We start from the raw sequence: 20,218 nt of genomic DNA, 5'->3' as shown, positions 1-20,218 counted from the left end.
CAAATTAGTCTTGTTTGTGTTATGCCCAATTTTTGTAAATATTCCATTGGCTGTATAGCTGTGTAAATATTGTATAGGGTGTACATATAAGAAAAATCTTTTTTGAAAAGTCAACCACAGTTTTGTTTGGCATTCAAGGTGCTTCTTAGGTGACATATTTGTTTCCCCTTGTTGTTTTGCACCAAGTAGGTTGAGTGTGTTTTATGTGTTACTAGCAGCCCGTCCCGATGTTGTCCGGGAGCAATTAGGCTTCAGGGCCCCTGCCCGCCCCGAGGTTGTCCGTGGGTTTCCCGGAGCCTTCCTCCATATATTGCAGTATTATACCTCTATGTTTACTTTTGAAGCTTTTGTAACCTGCACACATAACTTTTTCCTCCTGTAATGCACCGTTTGGCTCACTTTTATAATGCTCCGTTTGCTTCCTCTTGCTACCTGCACAAGTCACTTTTTCCTCCTATACCTCTATGTTTACTTTCTACGCTTTTGTAACCTGCACATGTAACTTTTTCCTCCTGTAATGCACCATTTGGCTCACTTTTGTAATGCTCCATTTGCTTCCTCTTGCTCACGATGTACGCTTTTGTAACCTGCACACGTAACTTTTTCCTCCTGTAATGCACTGTTTGGCTCACTTTTGTAATGCTCCGTTTGCTTCCTCTTGCTCACGATTTTCATTTTTGTTTCATTTTTCTGCTGCTCACCGCTCCTAAATAAATAAATAAATAACCTACCTCATCTGCCTCTCACCGCTCCTCCCCGCCTGTCCGCCGCTCCTTCCCGCCTGTCCGCCGCTCCTCACCGCCTGTCCGCCGCTCCTCACCGCCTGTCCGCCGCTCCTCACCGCCTGTCCGCCACTCCTCACCGCCTGTCCGCCGCTCCTCACTGCTCCTCCCCGCGTCATGTCCGCCGGTCCTCCTCGCGCTCCTGGGTGCCGCTCCTACCTGTGCTCCTCACGTCGGGCACGCACGTCGCGGCCGGCGGTTCTGCCAAGGGACTACTTTTTTTTCGGTAATTTTTTTAAAATAACGTATATTTATTATGTTTATGTAGCCTACGTCCATCTGCACACCCTGACGATTACAACGATGTATCAAGTGTGTGGATTGGCGCTGTGGTTCCCGAGTTTACCCGCCTCAAAGGTTCAAAGTTCTTCCTTTATAATAGTAGTATAGATTGAGAGAGTGGGTTGTGGTAGATTGAATCTGTCTTGGAATGTATGTGAATGCAATTGGATTTATCACTAGTCCTTGTGTCTAAATGTATTCCTATTTTATGGTTGTTCATCACTAGTAGTCATGTGTTCCTTTAGGAGAAAAAAACATTTGTGCTATTGAAATAAAAGTTATTAATGAGCGTTCGGGTGTATTGTCCTGTGGTCTATGCACCTTTGGTCAAATCAATTTAATTAATGGATCAGTACTGGCATTTTTCTTGTTGTTTAGTGTGGCCTCAACATGGCAGATATTCAGGGTTACAGGAACTGTTGTGGTCTATGTAGTGTGTAGTTGTAATGTGATTGCAGGGTGTGGTGGTCACCCTGTAGATTTGGGCATCTCCCGGCCTGCATTGATTGTTTTGCTTTGTCCTGCTGATGACACTAACGCAACCCTGCATCTCTCACTCATGCAGAATCCACAGTGGACATGGAGGAACAGGAGCCGGAAACCAGTGGTGGCGAGGGTAGCACTACAGCTGCATCGGAGGCCAGTGACACAGAGCCCACCAGAGCATCTGAGGGGGACCGTAGTATGCAGGAGGAATCCCTGCCTGAGACACAGAGTACAACATCATCTGATGCCAGCGGGGATGCATCCATGTTGGAAGGCACAGGGAATGGGGACTCTGCATCATCTACTACCACACAGCGGCCAGTGCCCACCCTGCCATCCACTTCCTCTGGTGGAGCCCGTGTCCGTGTCAGTAAGAGAGGACGAGTTACATTCACACCTGGCACCGCTGAGCCTGCACTTGTCCCCCCTGCTGCCCTCAGTGCTGAGTCTGTAGAGCTCCTGCGCCAGCTTTGTGTGGGCCAGACAGCCATGCTCAATGCCTTCAGTGACCATGACAAAACATTAGGCCAGGTGGTTGCCTACATGGAGGGCACACACTCTGATGTTGGTGGGCTACACCGTACAGTCCAGGCTTTGTTGTCCACAGTGACGTTTGCCCTTCAACAGGCACATGCTCCCATTCCTGCTCCAGTGCCTTTGTCCACCCCACAGTCAGTGGCCACATCAAATGATAGTGACTTGGTTCCCATTCATGATACAGCACAAGAAGCACTCAGCAGAAGCAACCCAAGCGGTCCTGCCCACAGACACCATCCCCACAGAAGAGCAGAGCCAGTCCAGAATGCAAAGACAAGAGCCCGTCAGAGAAGAGCAAGGCAGAAAAAACAAGAAAGCAGGCATCAGTCTCCCATGCCTCAGAGGCATCACCAGCCAAGGACTCTCCAGGCCCTAAAACTTCACGCAGAGCTAGGCGTGCAGTGTCTAGGCCCACTGAGGGGGTGTTGTCTGGCAAAGGTACACCTAGGAAGGGCTCAGGGCCATCCCCCGCCACATCAACTCCAATTCCAAGCCCAGTGAAGCAGGTGAAGGAGGGCACTGTAGGGGCTACCCCTGACAAACAGGCAAAGGAGGGCACTGTAGGGGCTACCCCTGAAAACAGGCAGAGGAGGGCACTGTAGGGGGTACATCTGGCAAACAGGGGAAGGTGGTCCAGAGGCATAGTCAGACAAAGCATGCCACAGGATCTAGCATGTCACCAGAGGGAGTGCCAGTGTCTGCACCTTAAGCGGCTCTGTTGGTGTGTGTGCCTGTTGTGTCCCAACCAGTTCCCATTAACCCCAGTACAGGAAAGCCATTTCGCATTCCCAAGAAGTGGAAAGGCACCCCTCCAACCTCTTCCACCCACACTGTGTCACAGGTCTGCATGTCTCCGCCTCCACGTGCCACTACACCACCTGGTTCGAATAGCCCTCAACTTGCCAAGCCACTAAAAGCCCTGCATCACCTGGGCCTCTGTCTCCCCAGTCAAGTGGTCCTGCTGTCCCGCACACACAGCCAGCTCCAAGTCTGCCTGACAGCCAAGAATGGGTGTTAGTCCCCCACATACACCTGTCTCTCATACAGGTGTGCTGGTCCTGACCATTAATTACAACCTGGGTGTGTTGCTCGCCATGGAAGGGTACAGTCAAGCACACTCACTGTGTAGCTTCTCATGTCCTGACTCTGCACTTCACCCTGCACACTGTCCCTTTTCCTCTGCTGTGTTGGACTCGCCCTTGTACAGCCTCTTATGTACCTGCTGTGCCATCTGCCCTGGACACTGGCCCGGTTGCTCTGCTGTGTTGTACTCTCACCTGTGCCATGGACACTGGCCCTGTTGCTCTGCTGTGTTGTACTCTCACTTGTGTCATGGACACTGGCCCTGTTGCTCTGCTGTGTTGTACTCTCCTCTGTGCAGCCTTTCGTGTACCTGATGTGGCACCTGCCCTGGACACTGGCCTGTTGCTCTGCTGTGTTGTACTCTCACCTGTGCCATGGACACTGGCCCTGTTGCTCTGCTGTGTTGTACTCTCACCTGTGCCATGGACACTGGCTCTGTTGCTCTGCTGTGTCGTACTCTCACCTGTGCCATGGACATCGGCTATGTTGCTCTGCTGTGTCGTACTCTAACCTGTAAAGCAAAAAAGCATTATACCAATTCTGGACAACATCCCCAAACGCACTCAAAATAAAGAATTTTCAAATAATTTGTATTCCTTTAGTTGTAAGTTCACAAAAATAATTTGTTTTATTCAATTTTTTCTCCAGTTTAGATCAGATTTTTACGGTGATGTTATCTTCGCATCATTCTTTTTTCTCATATTCAATTGATTGCCCAATGCATTTCAGGCCATTAGCCCTTCTTCAGGGGCTTCACAATCTTTGAACGTTCTGTATTGCTACGTACACGTGGAGGTGCATGAAAGGACGAATCCTCTCGAGTTATGTATTATTACAACGTTTCTAATCGGAACAATGTAGATTTCATACTCCCATAGTCGGCAAGTTTGGTTCAAAGTGGGCAGCGTCTTCCAGAATTGGTATAACGCTTCTTTGCATTTCTACACCCTCATACTCAGGAGGGGTTACCAAACAGCACCTACCCACCAGCATGACACAGTCAATCAACAGCCTATAGACCTACGAGTACGGATACTTCCTGCATGGTATCACCTTTCATTCAAGCGTACTCTCACCTGTGCCATGGACACTGGCCCTGTTGCTCTGCTGTGTTTTACTCTTCCCTATGCAGCCTCCCATGTACCTGCTGTGCCACCTGCCCTGGACAATGGCCCTGTTGCTCTGCCGTGTTGTTCTCTCACCTGTGCCATGGACACTGGCCCTGTTGCTCCGCTGTGTTGTACTCTCACCTGTGCCATGGACACTGGCCCTGTTGCTCTGCTGTGTTGTACTCTCCCCTGTGCAGCCTCTCATGTACCTGCTGTGCCACCTACCCTGGACAGTGGCCCTGTTGCTCTGCTGTGTTGTACTCTCACCTGTGCCATGGACACTATGCCTGTTGCTCTGCTGTGTTGTACTCTCCCCTGTGCAGCCTCTCATGTACCTGCTGTGCCACCTACCCTGGACACTGGCCCTGTTGCACTGCTGTGCTGTACTCTCACCTGTGCCATGGACACTGGCCCTGTTGCTCTGCTGTGTTGTAGTCGCACCTGTGCCATGGACACTGGCCCTGTTGCTCTGCTGTGTTGTACTCTCTCCTGTGCCATGGACACTGGGCCTGGTGCTCTGCTGTGCTGTACTCTCCTCTGTGCAGCCTCTCATGTACCTGCTGTGCCACCTGCCCTGGACAATGGCCCTGTTGCTCTGCCGTGTTGTTCTCTCACCTGTGCCATGGACACTGGCCCTGTTGCTCCGCTGTGTTGTACTCTCACCTGTGCCATGGACACTGGCCCTGTTGCTCTGCTGTGTTGTACTCTCCCCTGTGCAGCCTCTCATGTACCTGCTGTGCCACCTACCCTGGACAGTGGCCCTGTTGCTCTGCTGTGTTGTACTCTCACCTGTGCCATGGACACTATGCCTGTTGCTCTGCTGTGTTGTACTCTCCCCTGTGCAGCCTCTCATGTACCTGCTGTGCCACCTACCCTGGACACTGGCCCTGTTGCACTGCTGTGCTGTACTCTCACCTGTGCCATGGACACTGGCCCTGTTGCTCTGCTGTGTTGTAGTCGCACCTGTGCCATGGACACTGGCCCTGTTGCTCTGCTGTGTTGTACTCTCTCCTGTGCCATGGACACTGGGCCTGGTGCTCTGCTGTGCTGTACTCTCCTCTGTGCAGCCTCTCATGTACCTGCTGTGCCACCTGCCCTGGACACTGGCCCTGTTGCACTGCTGTCCTGTACTCTCACCTGTGCCATGGAGACTGGTCTGTTGCTCTGCTGTGTTGTAGTCACACCTGTGCCATGGACACTGGCCCTGTTGCTCTGCTGTGTTGTACTCTCACCTGTGCCATGGACACTGGCCCTGTTGCTCAGCTGTGTTGTACTCTCCCCTGTGCAGCCTCTCATGTACCTGCTGTGCCACCTGCCCTGGACACTGGCCCTGTTAGTCTGCTGTGTTGGACTCTCCCCTGTGCAGCCTCTCATGTATGTGCTGTGCCACCTGCCCTGGACACTGGCCCTGTTGCTCTGCTGTGTTGTACTCTCACCTGTGCCATGGACACTGGCCCTGTTGCTCTGCTGTGTTGTACTCCCACCTGTGCCATGGACACTGGCCCTGTTACTCTGCTGTGTCGTACTCTCACCTGTGCCATGGACACTGGCCCTGTTGCTCTGCTGTGTTGTACTCTCCCCTGTGCAGCTTCTTATGTACCTGCTGTGCCACCTGCCCTGGACACTGGCCCTGTTGCTCTGCTGTGTTGTACTCTCCCCTGTGCAGCCTCTCATGTACTTGCTGTGCCACCTGCCCTGGACACTGGTCCTGTTGCTCTGCTGTGTTGGACTCTCCCCTGTGCAGCCTCTTATGTACTTGCTGTGCCACCTGCCCTGGACACTGGCCTTCCTGTTTGGAGTTTGCCTGTGCGGATTATCTTGCTTATGATCAGCATTTTGTGCTTTGCTCTTGTCTACGGTTGATCTACTGTCACATCTGTGCAATATGTGAATAATGACAGCTACTCCTTTTGTCTGTTTTGTCAGTGTCCTTGCTGATTGAAGTTATGTTGGTGTGTGCATTTGGTTGCCTGTGCCCCATGCTCTATGTGTCACTTCAACATTGCCAAGATCTTTGCCCGCCTCAAATTTTTATACAGGGGTGACAGGGTCTTCAGGCCATTCAGACACTGATTATAGTGGTATCTGTGATGGCTCTTTTACCTGTCATGCAGTTCTCATTTTGGTGGTTTGCTATTGTTGGGTACATTGTTCAGATGTCAGTTTGGGGTACACTGCCAGCACAAGGTGTAATGCTGTGCACAGGTTTGCATGCAGGCTGGGCACTGTCATGATGTATGTGTGTTATTCCTTTATGTGTTCTCAGCTGTGTATTTGTATGGTCATCCTGTGTTGGCCCTTAGTCCTGGTCCGATGGCCTACATGAGATGTGTGCTCTTGGGTAGTCAAGCGGTGTGCAGTGTGAAGGGTGTGACTTTGTAGTGGGTGTGGATTTGTGTGTGCCCCTGGATTGTGAAAGACTCACATGGGTCACCCAGGAGTTATGTGCCTGTTGTTTGTATTGTTGTGCCCAGTGGACATGGTTGTATGGACATGAGTGAGTTGTCTGTTGTGCACTGTACAGTGTGTTGGTTTGTCCGTGTTGTTCTGTGTGACTCCTCCTTGTTGTTTTGGTCACTTATGAGTGTGCAAAGTGTGTGACTTGCACATCAGTGTTGTGTTTGTTTGATCATCAATGTGTCTTGGGTGTGTTTGTGAGGACTGTGTGGGCCTGCTGCTCCACACTGCCATTGTAGTTGTGTTTCTCATGCATTGCATGCACATGGTGCCTTTTCTCCTCCTATGTGGCACGGTGTGTGTGTTGTGATGCCATCCCCTATGTGTGCGCATATGGTTACCCATTGTGGGTATGCACTCCCTCTTTTTGTGTATGGTACACCCCTTCAATGTCTACTACTGACAAGTAAGTGAGTTGACTTTGATGTCAGCTGTCCCCTTGCTTTACATGTGTGTGTGCCTCCCCATCACTTCATTTGTGACACTGTGCTTTGTGGTGCAGTTCTTGGGCCAAAGTAAATGTTCAATTCTGGACATTGCCTCAATGGTTTATATGTGGTGTTCTTGTGCTATTAATCAGGGAGGATTGCTCATGTGCACTTCAGCTGTGTGTGATGCCCAGTGCTCCGGTCATGATGGTTCTGCTCTTGTGTCCCAGAGTGGTACATCTGTTGTTGTTGTGTTGGATGTATGTGTGTTGGCTGTGGTATTGCTTCACTTCCTGGGTGTGCTGTTCTGTTTGTGCTGTGCTGATTAGTGTTGTGTGTATTGAGTTGTGTTAGTCATGTCTGTGTGTGACTGTTCTGCTAGTTGTGCACACACTGCTTGTTGTGCATAAAGTGCTGTGTGTTTGTGGCCTTGGCATTGCCTGATGTGCATCTCCTGATGTCCTGTGGTGTACGTTCATTTTTGATTTGATGTGCATCTGTGGTTGGTTTGATATGGCAGTGTAGTTCTGTATTGGTGCTCTTCTTGTATGATTTGTGGTATGTTGTGTGTGTTTTCTTCCTGTGCGATGAGGTTGTGCACTCCTGTTGTGTCTGTGCTCCCATTGCCTTTCCACAGTTTGGCTGACAGGGTATGTCTGTTTCTGATGTGGTTCTGTGTGTTTTCATGTAGTGTTTGTGTGTGGTTTTTGGGCAGGCATCTGTTCAGGCATGCCTTGTGTGTGTTCCATTAATGGCTACACCAAGGGTGTGTGTTTGTTTGTGTGTGTATGTGCTGGCAAGTATTGGCAGCCTTCAGTGTGTAAGGCACTGGTGTTCTGTGTTCTTTGTCAGCCACTCCTGCAGTGGATGTGTCCCTGGTTGTTTGTTGTGTGGTGCAGGGTGTGTATTGTGCTTGCTTGTTGCTGTGCTTGTTGCTTGTTGCTGTGCATGGAGGTGCACAGGATAGGCACCTGACCTGTGTCTTGATGGGGTGTATGGATGTGTGGTTGGGGGAGGTGTGTCCCTGTGTTGTTTGTTCCCTGCCCATGCCTTGGACTGGCCTTGCCTTGTGCATTGTTTGCATGTGTTGACAGCTGCGGTGACGCGACCGGGACCGGGACATTGCTGCATGTTCATGGTCGATGTGTGTCCAGGATGCAGTGGGGTGACATGGTGGCAATTGGGTCATGTGTGGGTGCCCTTGTGGATGTGTTGTTGCACCCAGCAGGGTGTCTGTTATGGTTTTAGACCATGTGTCAGCCTGTGTGTTGTGTGTTGTATATTTGTGTATTTGCCTACCTTTGGCAGCGTCCGCGGCGGCCCATTAGATGATAGTGGTGTAGCAGGTACAGCACCGGAAACACATGTAGAGCTGGGTCCATGACAGTCATGTCCAAGTGGTGTGGACCGGGTCTCTGCTCTCACGCTCCGCTGTCGAGTTTCCGCCGTCTCTGGTTGGGCGGTGTCTCCACTGCGGTGCGTCTGCCTGTTTGGGCCATCCTAATTTGTGGAGCGGGGCGGAAGTCATTTCGCACGGCGGAGAGTCTCCATTGGCTCCCACCACCACGGTGGTGGGCGCACTTTGATGACGGAGCATGGCGCTCCGCGGCGGACGGGAAATGACTTATGTTTTGCTATACTAATATGGCAAATGTGAGTACCGCTGCTCGCGGGCGGAAAAAGGTGTTTTTCCGCCCCACCAGCACCTCAGTGGTGCCACCGCTCGACATCCTAATGGACCCCTTAGTATTGAAAAACAACACTATTCTCAGAGGAGAGAGAATAATACCCCCCCTCTGGTTTACGGAAGACCATAATACAAGTATGTCACAATAGTCACTTTGGAATTATTAGGACAAAACATGTGGAAAGAGACTTGTTCTGGTGGCCAGGAGTTGGTGTGGAGGCAGAGAGGTACGAAAGGAAATGAATGATGTGCTCCACTGCAGATAAAACTTTGCAAAACTTGCATCCTCCTATGTTAGAATACACACCACCACGTGGCCCTTCGGACTCAGTTGCTATAGACTTATTTGGGCCTGTTGGAAAGGACCAGAAGCATGTCATGGGTTTAGTAGACCTTTTTGTAAAGTGGCCAGTTATAGAAGTAGTGAATAAAATTAATACTGCAATACTTTTGGATTTTTTAGACAAAACCTTTGTTTCTGAAGGATTGCCAAGAACCATTTTGAGCGACAATGGTGGTTCAGTGTATGTCAAATGCCTCTAGAAATTATTTTACTAAGGTTGGTATTATCCAAAAAATCACCTCCTTATACAATCCTAGCTGAAACTGTGCTGTAGAAAGGTTTAATTGTGTGATTAAAGGAGTGATCCAATTTGCATGTAATTCTAGGTTGAACTGGGAGATAAAACTACACAAGGCATATAGGATAACCAAAAATGTTTGCACGGGTCTTACACCTTTCGTGAGGATGAGAGGACAGAAACCCAGATCAAAGTACAACCGTTTGGTCAAACAGTTACTTCTCATGTCATTGATCGCCTTCCTCAGTCCATAGTAAACTAATCGAACACCATGCAAAAGTGAAAGCTTACTATGATGACAAACGTGGTGCAAAAACCCCCTATGGTTGAGGTTGGTGATTAGGCTTGTATAAAGAAGCCTGGAAAAGTCAAAAAGGGGGAAAGTCAATTTTTTGAGCCAGAGGAGGTGGTGGAGGTTCTTAACAATGCTGTGAGAGTCAAAAGTGGAAAGGTGTGGAACATGCATAGTGTTGCTCTGACCTCTAATTTGTCTGAAGGTAGCCACTCTTCATATGTAGTCATTCTAGGTGATTTCCATTGGTTAGATCTTGACCTCACTACTGAAAGAAGATGTAAGAGTGGAGTGGATGTTCCTAATAAGTGTAATGTACCAGTGGAAGATCTGGTGAATGTTGACAGTTCGGATCACCCTAACATGATCAGTGACCGACCATCCCGAAACTCAGAAATAACAACATCTGATCATGTTATTTCTGGTGATTGTTGTGAGGAAAGTTCCACTGGAAGAATGAGGAGACCTCCTAAATGGTTATCTGATTACATTACGGATGGAATCAAAGCTCGAGAACCTCATAGTTCTGATTGAACCATTTCCGCTTATGATTGTAGGAATGGGCTGTCAGATGAATTGAAGACTTTCTGCTTGCAAGACGTGTTTATACGAGCTCTTGGAAATAAAGAAGTTGTTGTATTTATTCCTGCTGCTCAGCCTAGAATGTTTGGTGTGAGAGCTAGTTAGAATGTTGAGTGTGTAAGACTGTCAGTTGGATGAAGGGCTGAGCGGCAGGAGGTTGATCCTGGTGGGGTCTATCATCTTCTTCTTATCCTACCATCTTACCTGGAATAAAGTACTTACAAGTAACTTCAAGGACTACGCTACTTTATTTACAACATTTTTGGTGACGCTTTAGACCTACATGGATCACTTCAAAAGAAACTAAAATTTACATGAAAAGAATATTCAAGAAAACTGAATGGAACAGAAACAGAGGGCTGAAGGAAACAAGGTAAAATACTCTACAATTTAAAATGTATTTACAACAAAAGTATACACACAATTTTGTCTACGTGTGTCCTACTTAACACAGAGTTAACAGTGCAATGTTTTATACTTCACTGGCTACCACTCTCCCTTGTATAAAGACAAATATTACCCAACAGGAGGAAGGTCTCTTTGCTTGGCTAACAGAAGTTATTAATTTGCATGCCCCACTGATGAACATCAGAACACTTAAATGTCCTGAAGCATCTAAATAGTTTTCCGAAGAGTTAAGAGCAGCTAAACTTGAGCTCGTAGAACTGAGAGTAGCTGGCAGAGGGACTACTCGCTCAGCAAAAGGGAAATGTATCTGCTTCATTAGAACCAATATACAAAATCCATTAATCAAGCTAAATGGTCTCATTTCTCTGACGAACTCTACCAATAAATGTAAGGAAATCTTCAAAATAGTTGCCAAATTATCTAACCCTGATAGAGTGATGGCACCGATCCAGCCAAGTCAGACACTATGCAATGCTCTCAATGACTCTGTTATTGATAAGATTAAAACAATCAAAGACATCATCCCCCTCCCATCTATCCTTTGCCATTGCCCCAGCCCAGTTAAATGCAGAAACCCTTCTACAGTCACTAAGTGGCAAACCATCAATAAGGACCGCTTCTTGGAATTGTTAATTAAAATAAAGTTGGCTCCCCTAAGGATATATGCCCTCCAAAGGTCCTTAAAGAAGTATTTACCACCTTTCCGGACCCAGCTATATCTCTCCTCAATAACTCTATGAGGCAAAGTGTGATCTCAAACTTCTTCAAGGAGGCAATAGTGGTCCCGCTACTAAAGAAAGCTAATGACGATCCATGTATGCTGAAAAACTATTGCTCCATATCCTTGCTACTGTATATTGCAAAGGTTTTAGAGGAACATGTGACCAGCTGCTTATGTTCCTTTTTAGAGGACACTCATTTTCTTGATACTCACTAGGCAAATTTCCGACTGACCAATTCTGCTGAAGCAGTCACTTTTTCATTTGTGGATGAATTGATCTTTCCACAGCTTTGGCCATGGTCAATCGTGATCTGTTTATTGACGGTGTCAGAGCTACAGGCCTACAGGACTTAGCGTTGAACTGGATTATGTCCTTTTTAAAAGACCGCTGCCAGTCAGTCTGTTTATCCCCTTTTGGCTCCCCAAAGGTCCAACTATCTCGTGGAGTGCCTTAGGGATCCTCTCTATTGCCTCACCTATTGAATTTATATATTCATCCTCTGGTACACTCTCTGGTAAAGATGAAGGTGAAGATTTACAATTATGCAGACGATATGCTACTGCTGTTTCTATCACAAATTCACTGGAATCTCAAGCTGCCGTTCAAAATAAACTGCTGTTTATCAGGGCCTGGATGGACTGCAACCAGCTGAAGTTAAATTCTGGCAAGACGGAAATCGTCATTTCCAGTACCAAGCCTGACACATGGCATCCTAGTTTCTGGGCAGCAGAAATGGGCACCCCTTCCTAGCCCAAGACCTCAGTCAAGAGCCTTGGGGTTTTGATCAATAATAACTTGTCCATGAAACACCAAATAGGAGCTGTTATATCATCGTGTTTCCTACAACTGTGCAAAATAAGTAAAATCTGTAAATGTCTTACCATTGAAGCCCTCATTTAGGTAGTTATGGGACTAGTGATCTTTAGGTTAGATTATGCAAATTCCCTCCATTTAGGTCTTCCAGAGAGTAACTGTAGGCTACAACCGGTACAAAACTAGACTGCCAGTGTAATTTATCAAAAACCTAGGAAATGCTACATTACCCCCCTGTTGAGGAAATTGCACTGACTCCCAGTAAAAGAGTGCACAGCATTTAAAAAATGCACACTGACCGCCAATTTAAGATCCTCTCATCGAAATCTGCTTATCATTCCCCCTTTTAAAAAAGGCTTAGAGGCTCTAAATTGTCCATACTCGCTCCTCGAAAAGGGAAATTCATGCCAGTCGAAATACGAATGAGCCTCCTGCTTCATCATATTTAGATAGCTTCTGAAAACTTAGGTTTTTAACACCTTAGCAGCGTCGAACGTTGTGTGTAAATGTAAATGTATAGGCATTTATATGGCGCACTACTTACCCGGAGGGTCCCAAGGCGCTTCGACCGCTGCGAAACCCTTCCTGGCTTCCCTGAGAGATGGTCCCTTAATGAGTATCTCCAGGGTGAGACCAGGCATCCCCGGCGGTCTGGTGGGGCCGTTAGTGAAGATGAGGCAAGCTAATACCCAGAGTTGCCGAGTGTGATCGCTGATCAGAGTGGGCACCGAGGCGAGAGAATTATCGAGTCCGCTGACCCTGGTCCAGAAACCTGCTGCACCGGGAATCGAACCCTGGTCCCGGGCCGTCCTCTGCTCTCGGGTCTGCCGCCTCTAACCAGTGAGCCACACTACCTCACCTCACTTCAGCGCCCAGTGCTGAACGTTCGAATAACGGGTGCTGGCCCGTCAGCCAACGGTTGTGCGCAGCACTGGCAAGGTAGTGCTCGCGACGACCGTTGGCCGACGGCAGCACTTAAAGGGTTAAACAGGCCTATAATGAAAACTGTAGTGATGTGTAGTAGTTCTGCTATCTAGTGCCAAGAGAACGTTTGGTGTATGTGCGCTGTATAAAAGCTTGTAACATAACATAACATAACATAACAAAACATAACATAAAATAAAGGGGTCGATTCCGATTCGGGAAACAAAGCAGCTATTTCCGTACGAATCGTACGAATCCGTACGAATCGCGTAGTACGATCCGTTGAGAGAAAATACGTCCGAATCATTGCGAACCGTACGAAAATAAAGGGTAAATCGGTACAACATCGACTCGCACAGTGAACAGTATGATTCGTAAAAATGCCGTACGACACGGCAAGTACGATCCGGACCGGAAAATCAGTACGTGATTCGTACGGTAAACGTTGTGTATAGGCAATTCGTACGGAGGGCAACACTATCACATATGCACCGTACCCCTAAATTCAAGGGGTGTACGCACAGGGTGTACGCACTGTACACCTACGACCTTGGGGTGTACGAACCGTACCCCTACGATCCGTATACCTACGATCATGAGGTGTACGTATGGGGACATATGCACCGTACCCCTGAAATTCAGGGGTGTACGCACCGTACACTGATGCACCGTACCCCTGCAGCCATGCAGGGGTAGGCAACATACCGGGGGGGTCCGTTTCGTACACATTTGGAGGAGAAATCTGCTTATATGAACGTTTTAAGCTCCCGCAGAAAAAGAGTCGTACGGAGTGTTATTGATACGATTCGTACTTGCTGGGTCGGAAAATGCAGCTTCGATCCGTACGGACATCGCGTACTGCGCGTTCCGATTGCGATTCTTACGGATTAGTGGGTTGAACGGTCTTCGGTACGATTCGTACGGAGAACTGCTTTGGGTACACATTGTACTAAATCATACGTACGGGTATGGTTCTGCACACGATTCGTGCGGAAAAAAAGCTCCGTACGGCTATTCGGAGGGCATTTTACCGAAACGGAATCGGACCCAAAATGTTCTCTCTTTCATATAAAATAGCTACACGCTAAGGTTTTAACCGATTTGTGGAAAATGTGATGGTGTGACCATGCATTATAAGGAATTAAGTATCCCCAACTGTACATGATAAGGATATTGCAAGCCCTCAGAGTTCCATAACTCTATAAATGAACTCGGCCTAGTTCCTCTATATGGTCATGGAAATTCTCTGTAAATTTCAATACCGTTATAATGTACTGTAGAGGGTACTTTATCTCATATATCATCAATCAATCAAGCATGATTTATAAAGCATAGATAATCACCCACAAGAGTATCCAGCCTCTGAGAGCCAAGCTGTTCAGGTGTATATCATTTAAAACAGTAATAAATAAATCAGTCAAGGCTATTTGACTTTCAGAAGATAAAATAGCTTTTAGCAAATGTGCTATGAATCAGTGATAAATTCACACACCCTTCGTTTCACACAAAACTGAATAGGAGAGAGCAATGTTGCACAATGCAAACGAAAACGAGTGAAATAACAATATGGCTTGTTTCCGACAATTGGATTTACGCAATCTTGGGCAAAAAAAAAAGAAAGAGACAGAACAGAACCAATGATATTCAACTCCATTTTAGTAAGGAGAAGCCCAGTGTTTTTTATTTGTTAAAGAATGAGTGTCAGTGCCCAAAACTGTGCTCAGAGGCCCGAAGCTATTAAATATAAGTCTGTACAAAACCAAGGCTAGTCTTCAATCCACCTGGGGCCTCTTTAACCCACTAACACACACTCCCTGCCTCATTATCTCACTCGCAGGTTGATGCGTTCCCCCTTTGTGATGGTATTGCCCGTCTTTCTCTCCCTCCTTTTTCCCCCTTTGTGGGTATTCCCTCTCTCGCTTTTGATAAATGTCTAATGCAGAAATTGAGTGCTGATCCCTAAGCAACTACCGGCTCAAATTAAGCACGAGAAAGACCTAAGGAGGCTATCTCAACAGCATTGAAAGATACCCTTACAAACACAAAAGAAAGTTTTAAGAGGTGTAACCGGCGTTAAGCCCACGCCCTAGAACGGCCTTGGGACGCATACGTTTTTGCAGAAAGGCCTATTAAAGTTAACTCTTCTAGAAAAATGAAAACAATGTGCCCTATAAACATGTTTTTCGATTTAATAATCCAAACTACTTTCCAAAGTAAAAAGTAGCCTTCTTCAAAGCCACAAAATGCCTAAATCCATAAATAGTCATCAAATGGCTGATGAAAAACCACTCTTTTGTGCCTTCGAGACCTAATGGGATTTGTGCTCCGTTTTGTTGTTTGATTTTTTTTCTTTAGAATGTCTGAGAAAGCCAGGTAGCCCTTAAGTTAAAATGCATATTCAATAAATTACCCTTTTCTCTGCTTTATGTGGACTATTCAAGGCTTATTCTCTGTCCTTTGCCTTCGTTTGTTTGAAAGTGACATTATTGTTTAAGGAGAAGAACAATCTCGCCTGCAACAAACGTCGACGGAATGAGAAGACTAAAGTCACAGTTTATTGCTTTGCTCGCCGTGTGTTATATTTTATTGCACGGAACCTATCAGCGAGCAACAGACTAATGCCTGCAAAGCACATCTATTCACCGCAAAGGACACGAGACATTTTTATAATCCCCTCCGGCTGCTTCCGCTTTAAAACTCTGAAACAAAAAGAAGGGGAAAAGTACAACTACAATCAGACAGCCGTGCCCCTGCAGGGTACCAGCGTGTCTGCAGGAAAGCCAAGTTTGGCTTCTGCTTGGACTGAGCCCAGTTTGTGGCGCCGAATCAGAGCTGCCTGTTAGAAGAGAAGCAGCATGCCAGGGCTCCTGAAAGACTTCAGACAATGTAAGGACACCTGGCACTGACCAGGCGCGGAAGGATTCAGCGGCTTTCAAGCAACTTGAGGCCATGAGTATGAACACATTTTTCCATAGACACAGAATGTATAAAACTCTTTGATACATCTGGCCCTGAGTTCTTAAAAAAGGGCACTTTAGATAAAACTTTTCCAAATCAAGTTTTCTTTCGCAAAACCGAACGTTTTGAAAACATTGTTCGACTAAGTTGGGCCCATTCTTTTACTGGGTCAGCTGTTTCTTACATACCCAGGGCTGTATGCATGAAGAAAAAAATTGCGATTTGAATTCGTGAAAAATAAAGAATCGCTTATTGCAAATCCACGTGTACTAATAATAACTTTTACGAAACAGAGGTCGAAGTGTGCGGGATCTGAGGTGCATAAAATACCCATACTATTTTAATTTGCAAAAAATCTTCCCCTGGACGGTTAGTTCTGACATTTGAAAGGCCTCAGCGGAAGAGAGGGGAGGCATTCTCCAGTGCTGTGAAGCCAGTGAGGGGTGGATAGCTAAGGGATAAACAAACCTTCTCACCAGGGTGGCTGCGGCCTGGAAAAAATGTATGGACCCAATTTATGAGGCCTCTTGCACAGTAGAACGTCACTTTTTGTGACGTTTTGTGGCGCAGGAGCTTTCTCCATATTTACCACGCAGCACTAAACAACTGTTTTTGGCTTCATGCTGCTCCATAAATATTGTCCTTTTTGACACAGTTTTTTGCGTTAATGGGGTATGCAATCGGTGTTGCTGTGGGCGTTCCCAGCAACATCCACCTCATTTTGACACTGCCCCAGACTTACGAGAGATCGTAAATCTGAGGCAGCGCCAAAAACGTACACCTTTACAATCTTTATTTCTCCTTGTTTTTCCTTTTTCTATGTGTGCTGCAATCTGCAAGACACATAGAAAGAGCGAAAAGCCTCTTGTGATTGTTTTTGTGCATGAAGGTTTCCCTTCTTGCGCAAAAACAATCATCCTCTGAACGCAGGCACCCTTGCACCAGAAAGTCAAGCTCTGCCTTGTTGAGAACTCCTGGCTATACCATTTAAATCAAATATTGGAAAGAGTGAAAACCAGCACACTTACCAGTCAACATAAGTTAATTAAAAATATGATATATTGAATCTGCCATGTCAATGAAAGCAGTAAGTAATGCCTTTCTCTTCACTTCAGGAAGAAACGGAAAGATGCAGGGCAGAGGGACAACAGGAAATGGAAATTGGGGAGCCTATTGGACCATAAATGCATGAACATCGAATCACCTAAGTCCTCCACCCCTTCGTCTCTGGCATAGGAACAGTATATGGGCCCTAATGCAGCGACAAAATGTAAAATGCAAAGCCTTAATCATAGCCTGGAAGTCAAAAACAGCAACAATTACGATTCAATGCTCCCCTCAAACCCATGAGCCGAGGTGCTACCACACATACCGCACTATTCAGATCTACACCCCTGCACATGGTCAAGAGTTAGCTGATACACATTTCCCCTCATACAAACCTGTGGTGTGGCTAACACAACAACAAAATGAGGCAGTAATAATGACAAGGCAATTCACGTGTTGACTCCGCTATGCTGCAGCCATACCACAAGTCGCCATTGACCAGAAAGGAGTGGGGCTTGTCCCCAAAACAGGCACATTTGCGATTTTAAAGATCCTAATGCTGAGTAACATCACCAACAATTAAATACCCTGCGGGTAGTAAGTAAAATAATTGGGGGTCTTGGCAAACATATTATGGAAAAACATCCGGCTGTGTCTGAGACCGTCAATAAGGGCTACAAATAATTCTGTAATGACACAAATGTAAACACCTTGAGTTCATCAATTCCTTATGCAGTGCATTAATGGCTGATTCAAGCACACACATGTAAAGAAAAACAACCCCATTTACTCACAAGAATGGTTGGATTTGGCAGGTCAGTAAAGTGGTTGGTCAATACAAATGCTGTGCAGGCCAGATGCACGGTCACTCTCCAGGTCGAGAGGAGCCATGATAGTGAGGCTCTTCCTCAGGGCTTAGTTCAAGTTACCACTGCATTGGAGGAGCTCTGTACCTTATTCATAGCAACTAAGGAGCAAGTGGCATCTGCAGAAAGCGAGATGTCAAGACTTGGCAGTCGGCTGCCACCGGCAGTGGGAGTAAATGCAGGGCGGTGACGTGGGGAGGGGGCAGGGGCAGGGTGGGGGGTAGTAATGTATGGATTACGGAGTTTTAGCGGTAAGTAAACATTTAAATAAATAAAACAAATTTTGTTGCTCGCACTGCATTGTATTTTGGGATGCAGTGTACTGAACGAAATGTCTTTTTATTTATTTAAATGTTTACTTACCTGTAAAACTCTGTAATCCATACATTACTGCCCCCTACCCTGCCCCTCCCCCTCCCCACGTCACCGCCCTGCATTTACTCCCACTGCCGGCCGCGGCTGCTGGCTGTCACGTGTTATGCCGTCTGTCTGCGCTCCTGACTGCATCCAGCCCTTGGTATTGGGGTGCCTCATTATCAGAGTCATCATCAACAGGTATTTTTATTTTTATTTATTTATTTAAAGAGTTTTATATAGCGCTGGCTAGACCCGAAGGTATCAGAGCGCTTTACATAAGGTTCCACATGGTTGCAAAATTACATCAGTTACAAGTTATCAATGATATCAGTAAAAACATTTAAGGAGCATAGAAGAAAAGGAAAATGGATTGCAAAGGGTAAGGGGGTAGAGGAGAGAGGGGCAGGGTATAGATATAATGGAGAGACGAAGGGAAAGTCTTCCCAAGATCCGGCTGGGTAGGTGACGGCCGAGGGGGAAACCATAGCCTATCTCCTCTACAGCTATAAGGTAGCTCCACCCCAGCCGACACCTTTTCTTGTTGTTGTGAATCATACCACAGCAAGCTATGATTTCACATGAGGTCTCATACTTTGGATGGGTTGCACCACCATTCTTGTGTAGACATCTGGATGTTATATTGAGCAGGCCAAATATTCTGAGCGGGGTTGTCTCCTTGCAGTGTTAAACTTCCTTTCACTCTGGGTCTGGGCTTTGAGGTACGATTTAAGGAGGCAGGCATTGATGGCATATGCACCATCACTTACACCACTAAGAAAGATGATCTAATACACATACAGTGTAACATTCAAGCTGTCTATTCACACCGGTGTTTATGTGACTTACCCAAAAGCCCTCCAGAATCAAGTGCTCTCTTGCAAGGCATTGTTTGGTCCTCAGTATCTGAACATGTATGAGTCATTGATACTGCTGGGATAACAAGCCGCAATGATTGTTATGAGATGCCCCACATTGCTAACCATTTGTGCATTTAGGAAATATTAATTGGTTCTTGTACTATTACACACTCGTGGAGTGGTGTACATCAGAACATAAGTCCCAATAATAAAGCCAATCACTCGGAGAATATGTGCAGTTGTATATAAATGTGCCCAAATGATAAATCTGGAGGGCTTTGAAGGGGGTGAGGGTGGTTGTAAAAGTGTTTATTGTACTTAGTAAGGCATCCAGCAAGTTACAGAATACCCTGTACAAGGCTCCCTGGGACCCCTGCTGCAGCTACAGTACTTTGATAACTACCTGAAGCAAAGAGGTGAAATGAGCATAGGACCAGCACACATGTTTGAATGGCCTGGCATCTTTTTTTTTTTAAAACATAATTTTGTTGAGTTTTTTATCGTCATAACACCAGTGATTCAAATTCAGTACGAGTGAAGAGGTAACAGTCACGAATACAAATGTTTTATCCAAATTCTTAGCACCAGGATGGATAATCGTACATCATACCTCCAAATAATGCAGTGCCATATGGACTAAGAAAAAGAAAAGGAAATTGACAATTCACTTGTATAAATGAATATCTGAATATTAGAAAACTCGTATTATCTAATTATCTAAACCTTACCACACTATAACAATTGGAACTCCCCCCTCCCCCCGTTCACATGTTCCACTATTGTACAGTGTGACATATCAAAAGATTGTATTAATTCAATGAAAAACAAATAAATATAGCGCATAAACATTTATAAATCCCTAGGCAATAAGAGACTTGGAGTAGGACGGCGTTACATAGTTGTGGTCAGATTAGCTAATGGGGACATGGGGGATGTGGGTGGAATGGACCTGACCTGTGA

Source organism: Lissotriton vulgaris, chromosome 7 (genome assembly GCF_964263255.1).
Source record: "Lissotriton vulgaris chromosome 7, aLisVul1.2, whole genome shotgun sequence".
Lineage (NCBI taxonomy): Eukaryota > Metazoa > Chordata > Amphibia > Caudata > Salamandridae > Lissotriton > Lissotriton vulgaris.
Note: the sequence above shows the minus strand (reverse complement) of the source record.